The 18,324-nt window shown below is 32.5% G+C and overlaps 1 protein-coding gene across 3 annotated transcripts in view; it reads right to left on the bottom strand.

Moving 5' to 3' along the window:
- The window catches only part of LOC149426545 (uncharacterized), a 142,424-nt gene extending 139,018 nt beyond the window's left edge, over positions 1-3,406 (bottom strand). Inside the window, exon 1 of one of the 3 annotated variants that reach the window (XM_089637378.1) lies at positions 3,179-3,406. The gene's annotated coding sequence lies outside the window, so the exon portion shown is untranslated. The remainder of the gene's footprint in view (positions 1-3,178) is intronic. The other 2 variants (XM_089637387.1, XM_089637396.1) reach the window with 2 other exon arrangements.
- Positions 3,407-18,324: the final 14,918 nt, after the last annotated feature.

The following is an 18,324-nucleotide window of genomic DNA, read 5'->3' as shown; positions in this document are numbered from 1 at the left end:
TCACAGACTCAACAGAATTCAGAGCTAAAATTGAAAGTCACCTTTTTGGACAGTCATACACATAAAATTCATAAATCGTTCACCTTTACACTCTGAAATGTTGTAAATATATAAATATGTAATTATTGAAGACAATATTAGCGATTTCTAAACAAAAATCTGAAACAGAAAAATCAGAAAAGGATACGGTCACATCTAGGACTCGAACCCAGGACCCTTGTCTTTCCGGGACACCGCTCTACCAACTGAGCTAATGGGACCCTATCCCCTTCGGTCACTTTTAACTGTATCATACTTCAAATAAGAACTACCAACATTGTCTTCATTTTTTCATTTTAGAGCGGTGTCCCGGAAAGACAAGGGTTCGAGTCCTAGATTTGACCGTATCATTTTCTGATTTTTCTGTTTCAGATTTTCGTTTAGAAATCGCTAATATTGTCTTCAATAATTAAATATAACAATTTCAGGTTTTACTCAATAAAGTTATTCCGAAAAATAAATATTCATTCTAGACTTGCAGAAAAAGTCAATAGATGTCGCACATTAAAAATAAAAAAATAAGATAGGTTTATCTAAAAAGACGCTGTCTAGATTGCATTTAGTTCGGGTTGAATCTTGCGATCATACATAAAGATAGTTGCCAGTAAAAATGTGCGGTGAAAAAATGAAGACAATGTTGGTAGTTCTTATTCGAAGTATGATACAGTTAAAAGTGGCCGAGGGGGATAGGGTCACATTAGCTCAATTGGTAGAGCGGTGTCCCGGAAAGACAAGGGTCCTGGGTTCGAGTCCTAGATGTGACCGTATCCTTTTCTGATTTTTCTTTTTCAGATTTTCGTTTAGAAATCGCTAATATTGTCTTCAATAATTAAATATAACAATTTGAGGTTTTACTCAATAAAGTTATTCCGAAAAATAAATATAAATATGTAAAAAATGCAAAGAACTCGGAATTTGTAAGCTTTTTAATGACATTTCATAAAAATTCTCCAGTCTTTTAAAATAAATATCAACTCTACTTTTGCCAATACTTTCTAATGAATGTAATGGAGGGTAAAATGGCAAATGCACGATATATGAACAGTGTTTTTACTATTGTGTCCTCTGCATGCAAATTAGTAAGCTTTTCAATACAAATCTGTTTATCTGAAGTAACCTGTCAAGTAAATTTTTTTTTCTGTATCTGTTTATAAATAATACAATCAGAGAGAGCCTAGGAACTCTTGATAAATTGTACAGCGCCTTTGAGGTAATTTTTCACAATAACGGGATTATAAAAATTTTTATAAATATATTTTTTTTGTTAGATTAATAAATCTACAGTTATTTTTTTTAAATCAGATTATTGTAAGGAAATTATAATTATTGTATTTAATAATTTTATCTAAATTAAATCGCATTTCTTTAGAAGAGTCTACCTAAATATACACAATAAAGGTTTTTTGATTTCAATAATTCAAAGTTTGTGCAATGAATGGTTAGGTATAACATTCCCACGCGTGCGCTTGTTCATACATATTAATGAACATTTCAAGAGCACATAATGTACAAATTCCATGATTCTGAGCTTAAATTGATGTCCACTTAAGTGGCAATTGTCGCGTGCGAATCATCATGAATACATTATTTAATCAGATAAGCAACGAAGTTTCGTGTGTGCGATTTAACCCGGATACCTGCAAACAAAAATTAAAATAATTTTAATCTGTTACCTAGTTTCTGTTTTACAATATCTCATTAAACTCGATCTAAAATTTCCAATCGGTAATATCCAAAATGTCCAGAAGAATGCGATGTAAAGTGGCACAATATAAATGTTGTAATTATTTTGGGTGTTATGTTTTTCTATGTGAATAAAACGTTATGGAATGATTAGTCTGTTTTTGAAAAAAAAACTTATTTGGGAAAGTTAATCATCAATCTATTATGGATTAATTATATTTAAAAATAATAATGACAACAGTTTTTAAACACAACTATTCTACTAAAGAGAGTTTGTTTTTATCGGAATGCCTTTTCCGTATCGAGCAATCTGGATCATTAGTTTTATCTCCCACATAAACAAAAAATATATAAACATCTTAATTTTTTTTACCTTAGTTTGGTATGAAACTACTGTTGTCAGTGCCCTCTGTATTAGTGCCAAATATGTTTTTGAATTAATTTGCTGCGATATAAATTTTAATGATGATAACAAAATAAAAAAAATTGCAATATCCAAATTTCGCAAAATTTTCTTCATCGGCATGACATAGCGACAATGATGATAACTGAAATAATAATTACTCCAATGATAATATGAAGAACTAAATGATAAATTATTACATCCCTCTTAAAACTAAGGATAATGCGCTTACCGATTTTTAATTGATAACGGCTAATCTTTTTCCATCGACCAAAAAAATTTCAATTTAGCGATCATTTTTGCCACCCCAAATGCCATTGATAAATTGTAAAAATTATTTAAAAACAGTATTTATTGATGTTTTATGGGTTCATATTACACCAATTTAACTAAAATCTCAATTAATTTATTAAATAGTTATACTCTTATACTTATTAATTTATTAAATAGTTATACTCAAAATAACACATCTGCCCTGATGATGGACACTGCAATGCTGTCCAAAACGTTGGCTAAAGAAGGAGTCAGCGAAACACGGCATAACACCCCAAAAAGAAATAACCAAAATACTTTTGGCCGTGAAAATCTTAAATCATAGTTATACTCAGTGTTAAAACGATCATTTTGCCAAATCACTAAAAGCGTTGATATGGCAAATTACAAACACAAACACAATAGGCCTTTATTGTCATATTTCTTGGTGAGAGTTGACTAAGTACCCTTTAGAGTTGTATGAACTTGAGGTTGGAAGCAGTTTATTAAGGCAGTTATGACAGCCACAAACATCTTCTCATATTCATTATTAGTTATTTACTAAATTTCGATTGATTTCAATAGTCTACCAATTCATTTTAACAGTAAAGTACGTTCAACAAGAATGTGGGTTCAATATTTAGTTATATTATGCATGATTTGTTTCTACTTTTTAGTAGTATTTTAATAAAGCAGTTTCCACAAACATTATTTATTTATATTTACTAAGGTAATGTAATATACTTATAATTTTACTAATTATTTAACCATCATTTGTTTTACTATTAAAAAAATATTTACCTACATACTTTGTTGGTAACGTATTTTATCCATAAATATCGCATAACAACTCCAACCTCATAAATAAATCCGTTGAAAATAACAATTTCAATGATTCCATAGAACTTTATTATTTTTTAATCACCAATGTTTTTTCCCGAAAAAATATTAAGTCAAAAACATTTGTACGGGCGCGCGTCTTCTTTACTTCCAATTGACGTCGCTGTCAGTAGCGTCGCGACGGGCGCCTATCGGTGGCGGCTTCACGAGCGGGACTGGTAGGCGAGCGTCGCGGCGTCCAGCGCGCCTGCGTCGCGATTCGGGGGGCGGAGTTGCACACGAGCTCGAGTATATTCGACTCAAGGAGCACAAATTATTTAAATAACTTTTTTTTGAGTGACAACATTTTTTACACTTTTTTGCTATCTGAAATCATGATCTTGGGCCCTACGACTCGGGAACTAAAAGTTGCCGTCAAAAATTTTTGTATCGATAAATAGTGTAATAGACATTTTATAGGACAAAAACTAAATAATGCAGTTTTACAGCCAATTAAATTTATTTATTAATCAATTTTGTACCAAAAAGCAGAATATTTAAATTTGTTTGATCGTATTTCAGGCTGCACACATCTCAAATACTGATTAAAGAGATACAATATGTTATTTATGGTTTCTGTATTTTTATATAATTATTGTTTGATGTGAAAAAAGATTTCCAATAAAAAGGGTTGAGACTTGAGCATTTTACGTTTTTAAATCGATTTCTTATACGCTGATAGTAAATTTTGCTCACATACCAGTTGTCCTGAAGTAAAACGATCATCAAAGATATTACGTAAAATGGATTATTTAGCTCGGAATCGGATTGGCATCGCCTCGCCTCATTTCACTAACTAGTGCAGAGGCGAGGTGATGCCGTTACAATGATGATTAGCGTCGGTTGCAGTATGGAATTTTACGCAAAGAATTCTGAAAATTCGAGCTGATCTGATGCCGGGGTGATATTTACGCTTTTAGTTGTGTCACCAATCTAGCTTTGATCATAATTTTGTTGTTCAAGTAGTTGTATTTTCTTGTGATTTAAAAAGTTTTATAAAAATAACGAATTTGATGGTTACTCATTTTAATTCCAAATGTAGCAACTTCCACTTGTAATGCGCGTTGAATGCGCAAAAAATATGTAAGAATAAAAGCAAATTAATATTTCATGTTCGAATAATCAAATTTTCCGACTCTTCGGTTTTAGTCTACCCATATATTAATTATCCCACTTACAGCATTTCTTGAACTCTCTTTTTAGAAATACCCCTAACATCGTCGGTATATATTCTCTCTAAGAAATGTGTGTATCTTGTATTATTGTATCTCCCTACCACAAAAATATTATTTACTTATAATGCCAAACTCGACAGATGTCACTTTATATATAATTATGTTTGTAATTTATAAAAAATAATATCATTAATTCAGACCCGAACATGAAATGAACACTAAAATTCTCAAAGGAAGAAATTTTCATTAAAACCAACCACGAAACACGAACTAAGACTAATTTTATCTAAATTAAAACCAACATCTTCAACTGGTAGTGATGGAAATACAATAAAAACTTACAGACAAACTTATCGAACCGATACTCTTCCTAATAAACAAATCCCCTACGAAAAGCAGATTTCCATCACAATTCAAAATATGGACTTTATATCAATAATAATAGACCAATTACAATTTTTAACACTTTATCTAAAATCTTGGAAACAACGATAAAAAATCTGCTCATCAGTTACCTAATATCTTTTCCACATTTTGTTTTGCGGATGAAACAGTTCTTCTATTAAATGCGAAAAAATTGGCGAAAATCGGAAGACACACTAAACAAAAAGAATACAACTCACTTACACTTAATGCCAATAAAACCAAATTCATCACATTCAAAATAAAAAAATTCAAAAAAAACGGAAGGAAACATGAACTCAAAAATTCATAGCTATCACTTAATTGGGCATTGTAATAATAGTTCCTCGTGGGAAAACGTTAACCATGTGATTTATCTAGATGTAATATTTGATCAAAATAAAAATGGACTGAGCATACTATTTAAATAATAACATTTAAAAAAACTGTTATTTATTCAAAACCATCAGGAATGTCCTCAGTAAAAAAGACTTAGTATTGATCTGAATGGCTCTTTGCCAATCTCTCTTAGCATACGGTATTATCGGATGAGACAGTGCAAATGACAATATCCTAAAATCACTCATAAAAACCCAAAAACCAATAATTAAAATTATTCTAAAAGTCCCTGTAAGAACTAGCACTGACGAAATTTAACTATATCTCAGGGTCAAAAACATATCCAACAAGCAACAAAAAATACAACATTTTGGCAGAAACTTCTACAAAGGAACTTAATTCTACAACAAAATCCCACTCTCATTCATTTAAAACTCAAATAAAAAAAAACTGGATACAAAACATAGGGAGATCAGAAATAGATAACATACTGACACCAAATAAAGCCTGAAACTGAAACCACACAACTGAACCTAAACAATTTATGTATTTATTATTACATTATATACTATCCATGCTACCAAATTTTAATTATTTGTCAATTTAATCCTCAGCATGGGAGATCCCAGTAAGGATATCATTACATATATCTATTTGCTACAAAAAAGATAATAACTAAAAAACAATTAAAAAAGATTTTTCATATTTCAATAAATAGATCGCTTGCTTTTATAATCTTGTCATTTTCGCAATAGTGGAGTTTCCGTAGGTCGCGCATTCAAATCCTGGAATGCGCAAGTAAAATAGTAATTTTTAACAAGTATATAAGTCATTTTATTTGATTATTTTTTTGTTATTTCAGAGTTAACTAATTAAAAACAATATATATATATATATATATATATATATATATATAGTATATTTAGGGCACGTCCTAGAGTGAAAGATAATCTCAGTACCGCCATGATGTAATAAGACCACCATTCAGAAATAAAACGTTGCTTGAAATGGCTTTTACCGTGTTTAGTGACTAGAACTGAATAGGCTGGTACTTCCCCTCCTTCCTCTATCCAATCTCACTCTCCTCCTTACTACCTTCAGCCTCACAATATACCCCAAATAGGGATGCCATAGTAACACTAGCTTCAGATGGTTGAGAGCAGTTAGGACTATTTAAAAATTTAAAAAGATTCTTTTGTGAAAATGAACATTTTTTATTGGAATTGCTGTCTTTTCTCGAAATATACTTTTAACCATTAGTTGACTTATTTATAGGTCAAACAAATAGCTTGAAAAAGTTTCAAGGAAAGTGTGGTTCTTAATATTATCATGTTTGGCCCATTAAATTATTTTTATGCAAATCTGTAATGTGAGAACCAGTATTTTGTTTATAAAGTTTTTTTGTGTGATTTCAATAAAGCAAAGAACGTTTCGAAAGTCATTTTTTTAATTCATAAATCTTACGTGTTATTAGTTATGTCAACTTCTTTTGTTTATGTTTTCGTATTACCCGTTTGAAAAACTCAAGAAGGAATTTATTTCGACTGAAGCTAAAGAGTGCAATCCAGAACATCAAACATTAAAATTTGTGTAATGTAGAAATTGCTCAGAATGGTATTTTATTGCCAAATTAATAAATGTGAAATAACTAATTATATTAAATAAAACTATTAATTTGCACTGTTTTTGGAAAAACAATATATCACCGTTCTTTTTTTTGTATAGCGCTCTTCAGCAACCTGGTCGGTAGATTCATGTATGTATCTAAAATATTTAATATTTATAAATCAGAAAAATTCGTTTCTACAATACCTAACCTTATCAAGTGTTGTATATATTTCTCAGAATTTTATCACACAAATTCTAGGCCGCCATATATAACATATTTTATTTTTCTGAAACATTTATTCATGCGTGAAGAAACAAGTCTTGTAATTTATAAATCGAATAACTATAAATATTGTTATTTTTTTTTGTATCTATTATATTCAGTTTCTACTTTTGTAATCCAGAGGCGCCACTCTTTCGACCCTGAAAACAAATTAATTAAGTCAACCTAACTTCAATCTATTCCACTGTGCAGACGTAACAGTAATCTACGACCACTCGCGAAAATTTTCTGATTAATAAATTAAAGTGGCTTTTCCTTGTTACATATTTGATTACTAGCGAAACAACCACCCTTGGTGAACAAACACCCAGCCAATTCCCTGGCCCAAATCACTGGAAATTGAATTAAAAGTTCAAATGAATGTCAAGACAAGTTTGGCCCCGGAGAGCTGGAGAGGTGTGGGGGGGGGGGGGGTGATGAGTTTAATTCCACTTCACCTCTATACTACACTTCCAATTCACTTCTCACTGAGATTGGTAGTTCACACCCTATCTACGTATACACATACATAGGAGGATAAATGCTCACCTCTTGACTTTAAGTCCACCTATGGCACTTTTCATCAATTATGAATTATTTCACAAGTAGCCAGGTGGGGTGTTGTTTTTCTCGCTAACACGTGTCAGTATTAACCCTAAATTTAACGAATCACAAAATATTTACAAAGAAGCGCCTTCGCTCTTCTACAATTTTTCAAACATAAAACCACTTTTTAAAACATAAAACAACATTACCTACAATCAAGTGACAGTTGTGTTTTACTCTGCTCCCTAAATTATTTAAAAATACCATGTTATAGTGAACATTTTGCATACAACGACGCTTTCTGTTTGCTTGGAAGAAATTTAACAAACTTAAAAGTAACGAAGTTGAGTGAATTTAGTGACATTACATTGCAGAAATCGATTTTGAAGAAAATAGTCATCACAGTGATAATATGTTGCCATCAATTTACTCACCATTAGTTCTACCTGCAACCAATGTAACAAGGCAGTATAAACGTCTGACTGTGTGAGGTGTAAAAGTTGTAAAAACCAAATGCATCTCAGCTGTGCCAAAATTACGTCTGTAAATTTTAAGAAGATGTCGGGGGAGAATTAAATGCAAAACAGGACAATCACAGCTCTCTAGCAATCTCAACTCTGTCGACTCTTCAATTCTTCTTAGCGAAATCAAGAAATTCTCCTCCCAGCTGCACTCAATGAATTCAAAACTAGCTTTCTTTGAACAGACAATCGTTCATAATAATAGCACAATCGAAGACTACACGAACAAAATTTTGTTTTTAGAAGAAAAACTAAAACAAATGGATAAGCTCGAAGCCGAAGTAATCGAATTAAAAAAAAATCGTAACTTATCTGGACAAAACAAACAACGAAAAAGAACAACAGCTGCTCTCAATAACATTGAAATCTTCGGTCTCCGCAAAAATAAGGATGAAAACCTAGCAGACAGTTTAATTATAATCGCATCTAACGTTGGACAAATCATTAAAAAAAGTACATTGAATTCATTATATAGTCGAGCCAAACCTCGACAACATTCTCAAGAAGGAATAGCAGCAGCTCCCCGTGCGCCCGCCTTCGAAACGTGGTGGCTAAATTTATCTCCAAAAGGAAGAAGGACGAACTGCTTGGGCCATTAAAAAAAAGAAAGGGGTCGACTGCAAGACTGTAGGTGTTGCAGGAGGTAATTTTTTTATAAACGATCACCTCACCAGAAAAACAAATTGATACTAAGATCAGCTAAAAAATTTAAAAATATAAACAAATAAGATTTTTTATGGGTACGAAACTCAACAATTTATATAAGAAAGAATTTTACCTCTCCTGCTATCCTCGCCTTTTTGTCAAACCGTATTGAATAACTTAACTCAATGATTTCTTCTAAACTTAATTTTAATTTGATCTTATTTAATTTTTGCTTTCAACTTATACCACTTTAGTACTCAACTCTAATTCTATACACACACTACTCAACTTACTCAATACACTACAACATTATACACTCACATCTGCGCAAATCGAAAACCATGAGTAAACATATTAATATTTTATTTTACGTATAATCTATTTACTTGGAATTGAAATTGGATAGTAGTTTCTCTCTTACATGATGCATGATACCATCATAATTTTAGCCTCCGATCCAAGACGAAACAATTCTATCAAAACGTCATGATCAACGAATTCGACATAATATTAATTAGCGAAACGTGGTTAGATGACAGCATATCCGATGATGAGCTATTTGATTGCCGGTATAACGTTTATAGAAATACCAGAGACACTAATCGAACGGGTAAAACTAAAGGGGGTGGCGTTGTAATGAATATAAAAAAAGATGTTAAAGTTTGATCTCAAAATTCATGGACATCAGAAGCCGAAGATATATGGATCTCACTATTACTAAGATATTCAAAATATCGCGTTTCAAATATTCATATTTGTTGCTCTTACTTGCCAAGAGTTAATCCTAAGTTGTCATCATCAAGGGAGTCATCATCCATACTGCCAGTAGTCAAGAGAAGGAGCTGCTCCTAAATGCCCCTATTTTGACCAGCTCCGGAATGTTTAGTGCTCGACTTTCAGCTAAGAGACTCCCAAGGATAATATTTTTTAACGTGCCCCGTGAGCATGATAACCGTGCAGATGATAACTTTCTAAAGAAGGCCCTATCCGGAATCTCTGTAAGTGAAGACTTTAATGAGTGTGCATCCAAGAGCAAATTAAGTCATATGGACCGGACTGTCTTGCCACAGAGTGTACTCGGTGCCCGCTAACATCCACCATGCGCTGGTGCAACAAGGATGGGTATTTGTGGACTGGACTGTAATTAAGTATTCATATTCACTCAACAATGAACCTGTCATCTCTAAAACGGATTGTAAAAACCTCGGCGTTTACTTTGATAGCAAACTTATATTTAATAAGTACATTGACTCAATAGTTAATAGGTCGTATGAAATGCTTGGTTTCGTGCTACGTGTGAATAAAATATTCAGTAATCAGTAATGTTATATTTTGCATTAGTCAGAAGTACACTGGAATATGCATCGCCTATTTGAAATCCACAATATAAACTTTACATAGATAGTAAAGAACGTATCCAAAATAAATTTACAAAATATATTAAATACAAATTCAACAATAACTTTGAGTGTACATTTGAAACTTTGCAGCGAAGACGAGCAGTAGCTGACTCAATATTTATACACAGAATTTTAAACAATGACATTGACTGTACTGAACTTCTGTCCCTTATTAACTTTAACATACATTTGAGACGAACACGACATACAGTGCTATTCCACACAATTAATTATAAAGCAAATGCACCATCTAATTCACCAATTAACCGAGTTCTTCATACATTATTTATAATATTTATCTTAACTCTAACATTGAATTTTTTTCGGATTCACTGCCCAAATTCAAACGTGGCATTATGTCAATAATTTAAACTATTCAATGCGCATACATACAGACACACACAAACAAACGCTCACACATACATTATGCGTCACACACATATAAACTACACACGGCACCTGGTAATTGAGGAATAAACATACCACTTAGCAGACATTACAAGGAAACATATCATTGGTACCCAACATGAAATATCTTATTCCTATATATTGTTTCATCTCTGTAAATCATGTACTATTTGTTTCTATAATATAAAATCTGCAATCACTTATGGCATAAAAGGATGGGGTGGTGCACCTGATACATTTATTAAGCCTCTACAAATAATTCAAAAGCACATAATTAAAGTCATATATAACAAAAATAAAACATTTTCGACCGACCTATTATACAAGGAATCTAAATTATTTAACATTCGTAAATTATTTATATTACAAACTATGAAATATCTATTTAAAAACAAAAACAATTTCAAAATAAATGAAAACAGAATGAGCAAAAGAACAAATAATATATTTTACACCCCCCAAACCAATACTTAATTAATGCAGACGCATAGCAGTTTCATTGGTCCTCGTACATTTAACCTTCTACCACTACAAACTCAAATGATAAATAAAAAGATAGAATATAAAAGAGGTAAAATTATGGCTGATTGATGCAGATATTGAAACGCTTTTACTATAAATTTATTTATCCTTTCTACAACTCACTTGCTGAAACTTTATAAACTATTGTACATAATGTTTTCTCTTTACTTTTTATAATAACTATAAACAAAAAAAAAACTTTTTCTACTAATGTATATTATACTTTAGGTACTTGAAATATAGTAATCGTTTTATATTACCCACACTCAGGCAGTCAGTGCCTTAGTGGGTTTTCATTTCTTTTGTAAACTATTTGGTTTTATATATTATGTTATTTTATACTATCTATTAATATGTATAATATGTGTAAAGAAATGAAAATAAATAAAGTAAAAAAAATAAAAATAAAAATAAAATTAAAATAAAAATCATTATTTTCTTTTTTCTAAATCTTGCATAATTTTAGGACATCGGAAGAAATTATTTCTTTTTAATCTGAACAATTTTTTAACTATTCTAAGCCAGTGCAACTACGACATCTCCATTAGTATGTTGGAAAGCTGAAGAAATTAAGGACGGAATGAGAAAAATATGGTTTGACAATACCTAGCTACTCAGATCGTACCGCTCAAAAGCGTTAAAATCTTTTATGACCACCAAAGGGTCCATAATAGATGTATTTTCCACACTTAATTATTTGGGAGATTTTCGTGCTTCAGACCCAAAACCTTTGGATTCAAAGATAATTAATTTAATGTTTTTTACAGATATTATCAAAGCGAAAAAGTGAAAGTATTCTACTGTATTTTATGAGACCATCTAATTTTACGAATCGCAAGTTTTTTATTATTTCAATCCAATTTAATTAGTTTATTCCTTCAAAAACATTACAAAATTACAATTTATTTCGTTTTTAAGTACATTTGTAAAATAGTATTACATAATAAGTAAGCGGTGTATCAACTATACCAGCATCAATAGAGCTTGCCTTTTAAAGGCAGCTTTACCGATGCGAAATATGTCGATATCCGAATTGATTCTGTTTAACAGCAAGACTGCTCTCCACACCGGCATGACCATTGGCAAGTTAGTCCTGCAGGCCGGGAGATAAAACAGTCTATGTTGTCGGTGACGGAGATAACTATCAGGAACAACTCTCCATGATAGTCGGATTTTCAAACCATCCACGAATCAGTGTAAAGAAGTGTGATACAATATGCACATCTCTTCTGACCCGTAGATGGTTCATACCGAGTATGCCCAAGAGAAAGTCAGTAGGATAGAGTCACGGATAGTAGCCATACTCCCTCAGGTAGAAGAATCTCAGAAATTTCTTCTGCACTCTCTCCAACATGAGGGAATACTTCACCTGATGTGGGCTCCAAACCACTGACTCACTGTCAAGCCTACTCCTAACCAACGCAATGTATAGCACTTGGAAAACCCGGGTGTCTCTAAACTTCCTCGCAGTGCGTAGGACGAAGCCCAGCATTTTCAGTGAAGCACTACCGATTGGAGTCGAATGCAGTCTACTAAAGTTTTGATTTCCAAGAATAGTTTTAGGTCATGAGCAAAAATAAGTGACCTGGAATGCAGAATATTTTGTGTAATATCGTTAATAAAAATCAGAAAGAGGAGCGGTCCTAAATTAGAGCCCTGTGGAACGCCCGAGAGCACAAGGAATATTTTCGACAAGAATATTCCATGAGATACAAATTGCTTTCTTCCAGTAAAATAGCTGGCAAAGAATATGAGTAACCGTAAAGAAAAACCTATAGTTGACAATTTATTTAATAATATGTCATGGTTTACGATATCAGATGCCTTTATATGAGCAATCTACTTGGTAGCCCTTATCTAAAGATTTGGAAACATAATCTGTGAGTACCAGTAGGTTAGTATCTGTTGATTGGCCTTTTCTAAACCCATGCTGTACCGATATAAAGAAAGGCTCGAATTGAAACAGCACTAAATGTTTATGAATTATCGATTCGAATAACTTAGCCGGGGCGGAAAGTATTGCCATTGGCCTGAAATTTTCGACAGATGTCTTCGATCCACTTTTGAAAATAGGACAAATTTTTGAGACTTTTCAGGAATCAGAAAATATACCAGTTTCTAAAGATAAGTTGAATATAAAGCTAAATGGCATTTTTAAAAATTCAACACATCCTTTTAAAAAAATACTGGAAGAAAGTCTGGCCCAAGTGAATGTGTATGTTTCATGTTATTAATTGAAGATTTAACATCTGATTCGTCTATATGACTTATATAAATGTTTTGGGCTCCCTTCACATTCTTCATGGAAGCAGAAATGGGATTTAGTAATGGAGGCTCATTACTGTACACTGATTGGAAATGAGTTGCAAATGCATTGGTTACATCCGCTCCTCTAACTTCCCGATCACCAAGCATCATGATGTCTGTTATACCACCATCCTATCCTTACGCAGTAATTCTACGTAGTCACAAAATGCCTTGGGATCATGCTTGATATCACTCTCTATTGAGTCGACATACGTTTGGAATGCTATATTAACATTTCTTCTAACAACTGCTCTGAGGGTACTGAACATTTCATGCTTATTTTGGTCACCAGTAGCTTTCCATTTTTTATGGTGAGCATGTTTTATCTCAGTGCTCCTGATGGTACCTCTATTGAACCACTTCGGATATCTACGTCCACCTCTGTTGGGAGGTTTCCTAGGGAAGCAAGCGTTAAATACATGATATTATGTGGCGCCTTATTAACGATATCGAATTTACAAAGTTCATGCCAATCCAATTGGCTTATCATCTGATAAAGTTTGACAAAATCACCCCTACAAAAAATCCATCCACGCAAAGTGCCGTCTGTAATTTTAGGTAATTTGGTAGTCTTCGGAGGCTTTTTACAAGAATACCGGAACTCTAATGCAGGGTGATATTTTTCCTCATATACGAGGGGAGAATCGCTATGTATGACATTTAATTCAATGTTACACAAAACGAGATCCAACATCCTTAACTCAGAATTGGGAATACCATTATTCTGAGAGAGCCCAAACACTTCGCATAAAAAATTGAGGTCATTTTTAACATCCTAGCCGCTACGCGCTGAATGGATGTTGAAATCTCCCAAAACAATAATATTCATTCCTCCGAAAAGATCCACGTTTTCGTGAAACTTATCGAAGAATAGTTGATATGATTCCAGAGTTAAAGCCGGTGGAAAATATATTACTCATGTAAAAGTATTAAAAAATCGATTGTAATTATATGATTCAATACAAAAATATCACGTTTAAAATAAATTAAATTAAAACTTACTCGGTGGGATTTCCGCGGTAATATAACATAAATGATGAGATTATTCAAATACTTTTATTATATCACGTAATATGCCTCAAGTGTGAATTGACAAAACTGAATTAACATTGAAAATACATCAGACCCCGAGGGCCTTAAGCCACCTAAGCTCGAGACACTTGGTAAAAGGCGAAAAAGCATAAACTGTCACTAATGTTGACAGACAGCCGTAAACAGCTGCCATTTTATAATTTCGTGAAAATGCGTAGTGCGTGAGAGGTGCCCTGATTGAATTATCAGTATTATCATGCCCTTATTATACGAATTGCCTTTAAACTGTAGGTTCCCAGTCTGTTCAAAATAAATTAAATCATTAAGGACGGGTTGTTTCGGAGAATTTGAACAATTCATCAAATTTCGATGTTCATTTTCAGGTTCTGTGAAAGTCCTATTCAAGTTCTGTTATTATATCATTGTAGGCTAGTTGCTTGAAAAAACTGAAATAAAAACAGAACTTGAAAAAATCTTTCACATAACTTGAAAATGAACGTTGAAATTTGATGAATTGTTCAAATTCTCCGAAACACCCCGTTCTAAATAAAGCAACGTCAATATTGAATAAATCATGTCCCGTATCACGTAATGTCTTTCAGTTACAAAAATATGTTATTAGGTCCGACATAGGTATAAATCGATAGAGGCCAAATGGAAATCGTTCCCTTTTCATTAAATAATTTTAAAATATTGTTAATTATTCCAATTATGATAATAACTTATAAAACTTTCTCAAAAATCAGTACTTATACATTTAATAATCTTACAAAAGTGGTTATATTTCACAAGTTAATACTCGGAAAAATAATTTTAAAACTTTTTAACTACCAGTATATGTTATTGTTCCAGCACGCAATCATTATTGGTTTTACTGTTTTATTCAACCTCTCCAATAATAAATTATTGCTCCGCTCTCATACTCCACAACACACAAGTAGAAAAGCATTGTATTATTTCAAGAAACTCAAACATTTCTTAAAGTGCAAGGGAGACACAGTCACTAAAACATCTTCTGTTTAACTACCCCCACTACCTTCAATATAAGCTTCCTAAAAATAAATAAGCGTTTTAGCACGATAAAATTTTGATTTCAAATGTTTTTATAAACACTTATAGAAGTTTGCTTACTGTGAGCTAAAAACGTGGAATACAATGATTGAAATGCATTCCATGATCAATGGAAATCACAATAGAACATTTAAGTGTCCCACAATGCAACTGGAAGTGAACGTTTTATTGCGAAATACCGAGCACTGTTATATGACGGGTGGGATAGGTGTTATTAATTGTGATGAATGCACTATTTTACTACATAAGTATTTGAAATGTATTATTTTTGAATTCCAAACATGTTGTTTATTTTAAATTGTCTTAAATAGTTTCTATTCCAAGTGTTTCGCGAATCAAAGTTACAGTAAAGCGCGCTTTAATAATTCAAAACTGCACAATACAAACTAATATATATTTATATAATAATTTATAAGTTATAAAAATAACAATGTTATTTTAGTGTTATTATTATTAATTTAAACATGACTCTTTTGTTCAATACCACAGAAGAGTCCCAATTGCTCCCAACCGTATGGGCCATGAAGGATGGGGTGAGATGGGGAGATGACGGTGGGGAAATCCTGGCTATTAAGGTCTGCTCCCAAACACGGCTAAAACCATTTCAAGCAATGTGTCAATTCTGAATATTTTTCTTTCACCAGGGTGATACTGAGAGTATCTTCCACTCTGGAACACGCCGCTCAAACAAACTATACAATACACATAATTTACAACGCATATATTGCATATGTATACCCATATGTACTTTGTTCTCAATGTTTGACTGAATTCTAATATATATTTGAAGACGGATATCTCCCAGATTCTCTGTTGGAATCCATTGCCTAATATCTAACCCATATCAAAATAAAACGGAAAACATTACCGATCACAAAAACTGCTTTTTTGAATTGACTTTTTTCAATATCGACATCGCCTGGGCGGTAGTTATTGAAGGAGTTACAATAGGGCGACCCCGCGACGTCAACCGTTAAAAACATGACGAGCAATTATAAAGGTTCGATCCGGGATTAGCTTATAAAATGAGGGTATATACAAATCTCTTCTTGTTTTATGGATGATTTATAAAATAAATGTTGCATCTGGAAATCGTTGCGTAGGAGTTAATTTGAATTATTAATTTTTGGTAAACTAATGTTTAAGACAAGATTTTTTTATGCATAGCACAAAGGGTAACAATTATTTTTATAAGCAATAATTACTTGTCTGAAACACTCATACACATTGAAAAATCTCCCGATAAAAGATACATGACGCCAACGGTCCCGTTGATAAAAGATACACGACGCCAACGGTCCCGTTGGCGTCATGTATCTTTTATCAGGAGATTTTTCAATGTGGATGAGTGTTTCAGGCTAAAAATTATTGCTTATAAAAAGATTTGATTTGAGTTTAGTCGTTTTTTTATATTTGCATAGAAGAAGTCGAAGTCGAATAGCCGAATACGCGCCTCCATAAATAATAATAATAAAAATTACTTAAATTTCGCTTCGCGCGGAAAATCTTAAAATGAGAAATACATGTGCCTATTTGAATGTCACTTTTATTTTCGGTAATGAATTAATGGAAGAAATCTTAGATGCGGAAATTTCCAAACTTTCCGACATCCGATCTAAAACTCTTCAGACAGAAATGTTGCCAGTCACAATGCGTTCTATCAACTTTTGATGACAGTTACGTACACAATCACGGTCATAATAAATACGCATTTCTATGAAATCGGAAGACATTACAGCAGATAAAATACGAAATAAATGTCGGTCCTACCCAATCGGCATTAGACGAGGTTAGTAGAGTTGACGACTCCAGTTTCTGGGTAGGAAGGTTTATTCTTCAGTCATACCAATTACTAACAAATTTTACTTGATTTTTTAAATGCAACTAGGTATTTGAATTTGACGTTCGTTTTCAGGAATGAATGAATAAATGCAAATCTTGGTGGAAATTACCCACTTTCTAACACCTGATCGAGCTGAATTTTTCGTCGATGGCAATGCATTATATCAACTTTTGGTAGCAATAACGCATCCACACTTTTCCTTTTTCCGATTTTCCTGAAATTGGATGTCATTACTGCAGATGATTTAGCGCAGTTGCTAACACGGTTGACCCCAGTTCCAGGATAGAGAGTCCTCACTAAAAAAAGTTTTAAAAGTTCGCAGCAGCTTACGAGCCAGACTCGGGGAGAAAGGTTCAATCCTCAGTCAAAACATTTTTTATTCCTTTAAAATTGACTACTAGCCGGCCTAAGAGATGGCACAACTAGATCAAAAACTGAAAATAGATGCATTAAAGTAAAAAAAACTTTATTTTTTGATTTTTTATAAATTTTATTTAGATGTCATAGTTTATTAAAAATTTCTATTTTTCCTCATATAGTATAGGGTCAATGATTAAACATATAGAGATTATGAAATAAAAGTGTAATCATCTCAGTTTGCTTCAGACTTGTCACAACCTTTCGTCTTTATATATTTAAAGGCACTACAGGATCATGCGTTTTGAGACTATGAACCATCTCCACATCTTTACTACCCATCACAACTATTATTATAAACAAACTGAGTCAAAGGAGATGGGAGATCGTAAAAAAAATGGTAAAAAAAATGATTTTTTCATACTTGTTAAATTATAGGTATACAGAATATAATTTGACCATCATTTTACCATTGATTACTGTGCTAAACACATCAAAAGTATTTTTTCTTGAACAGATTAAAAAAATATATGGATCCAATAGTAGTCGTATGTGTATTTTGTTGCGTTATCTTTGGGAAACAATATAGAATGGTATATCAACTTAGATGAATTAAAAGGGAAGATGGGT

This window comes from Hesperophylax consimilis, chromosome 1 (genome assembly GCF_061612785.1).
Source record: "Hesperophylax consimilis isolate HC1 chromosome 1, BYU_Hcon_1.0, whole genome shotgun sequence".
Lineage (NCBI taxonomy): Eukaryota > Metazoa > Arthropoda > Insecta > Trichoptera > Limnephilidae > Hesperophylax > Hesperophylax consimilis.
This window is presented reverse-complemented; position numbering and strand designations above follow the sequence as displayed.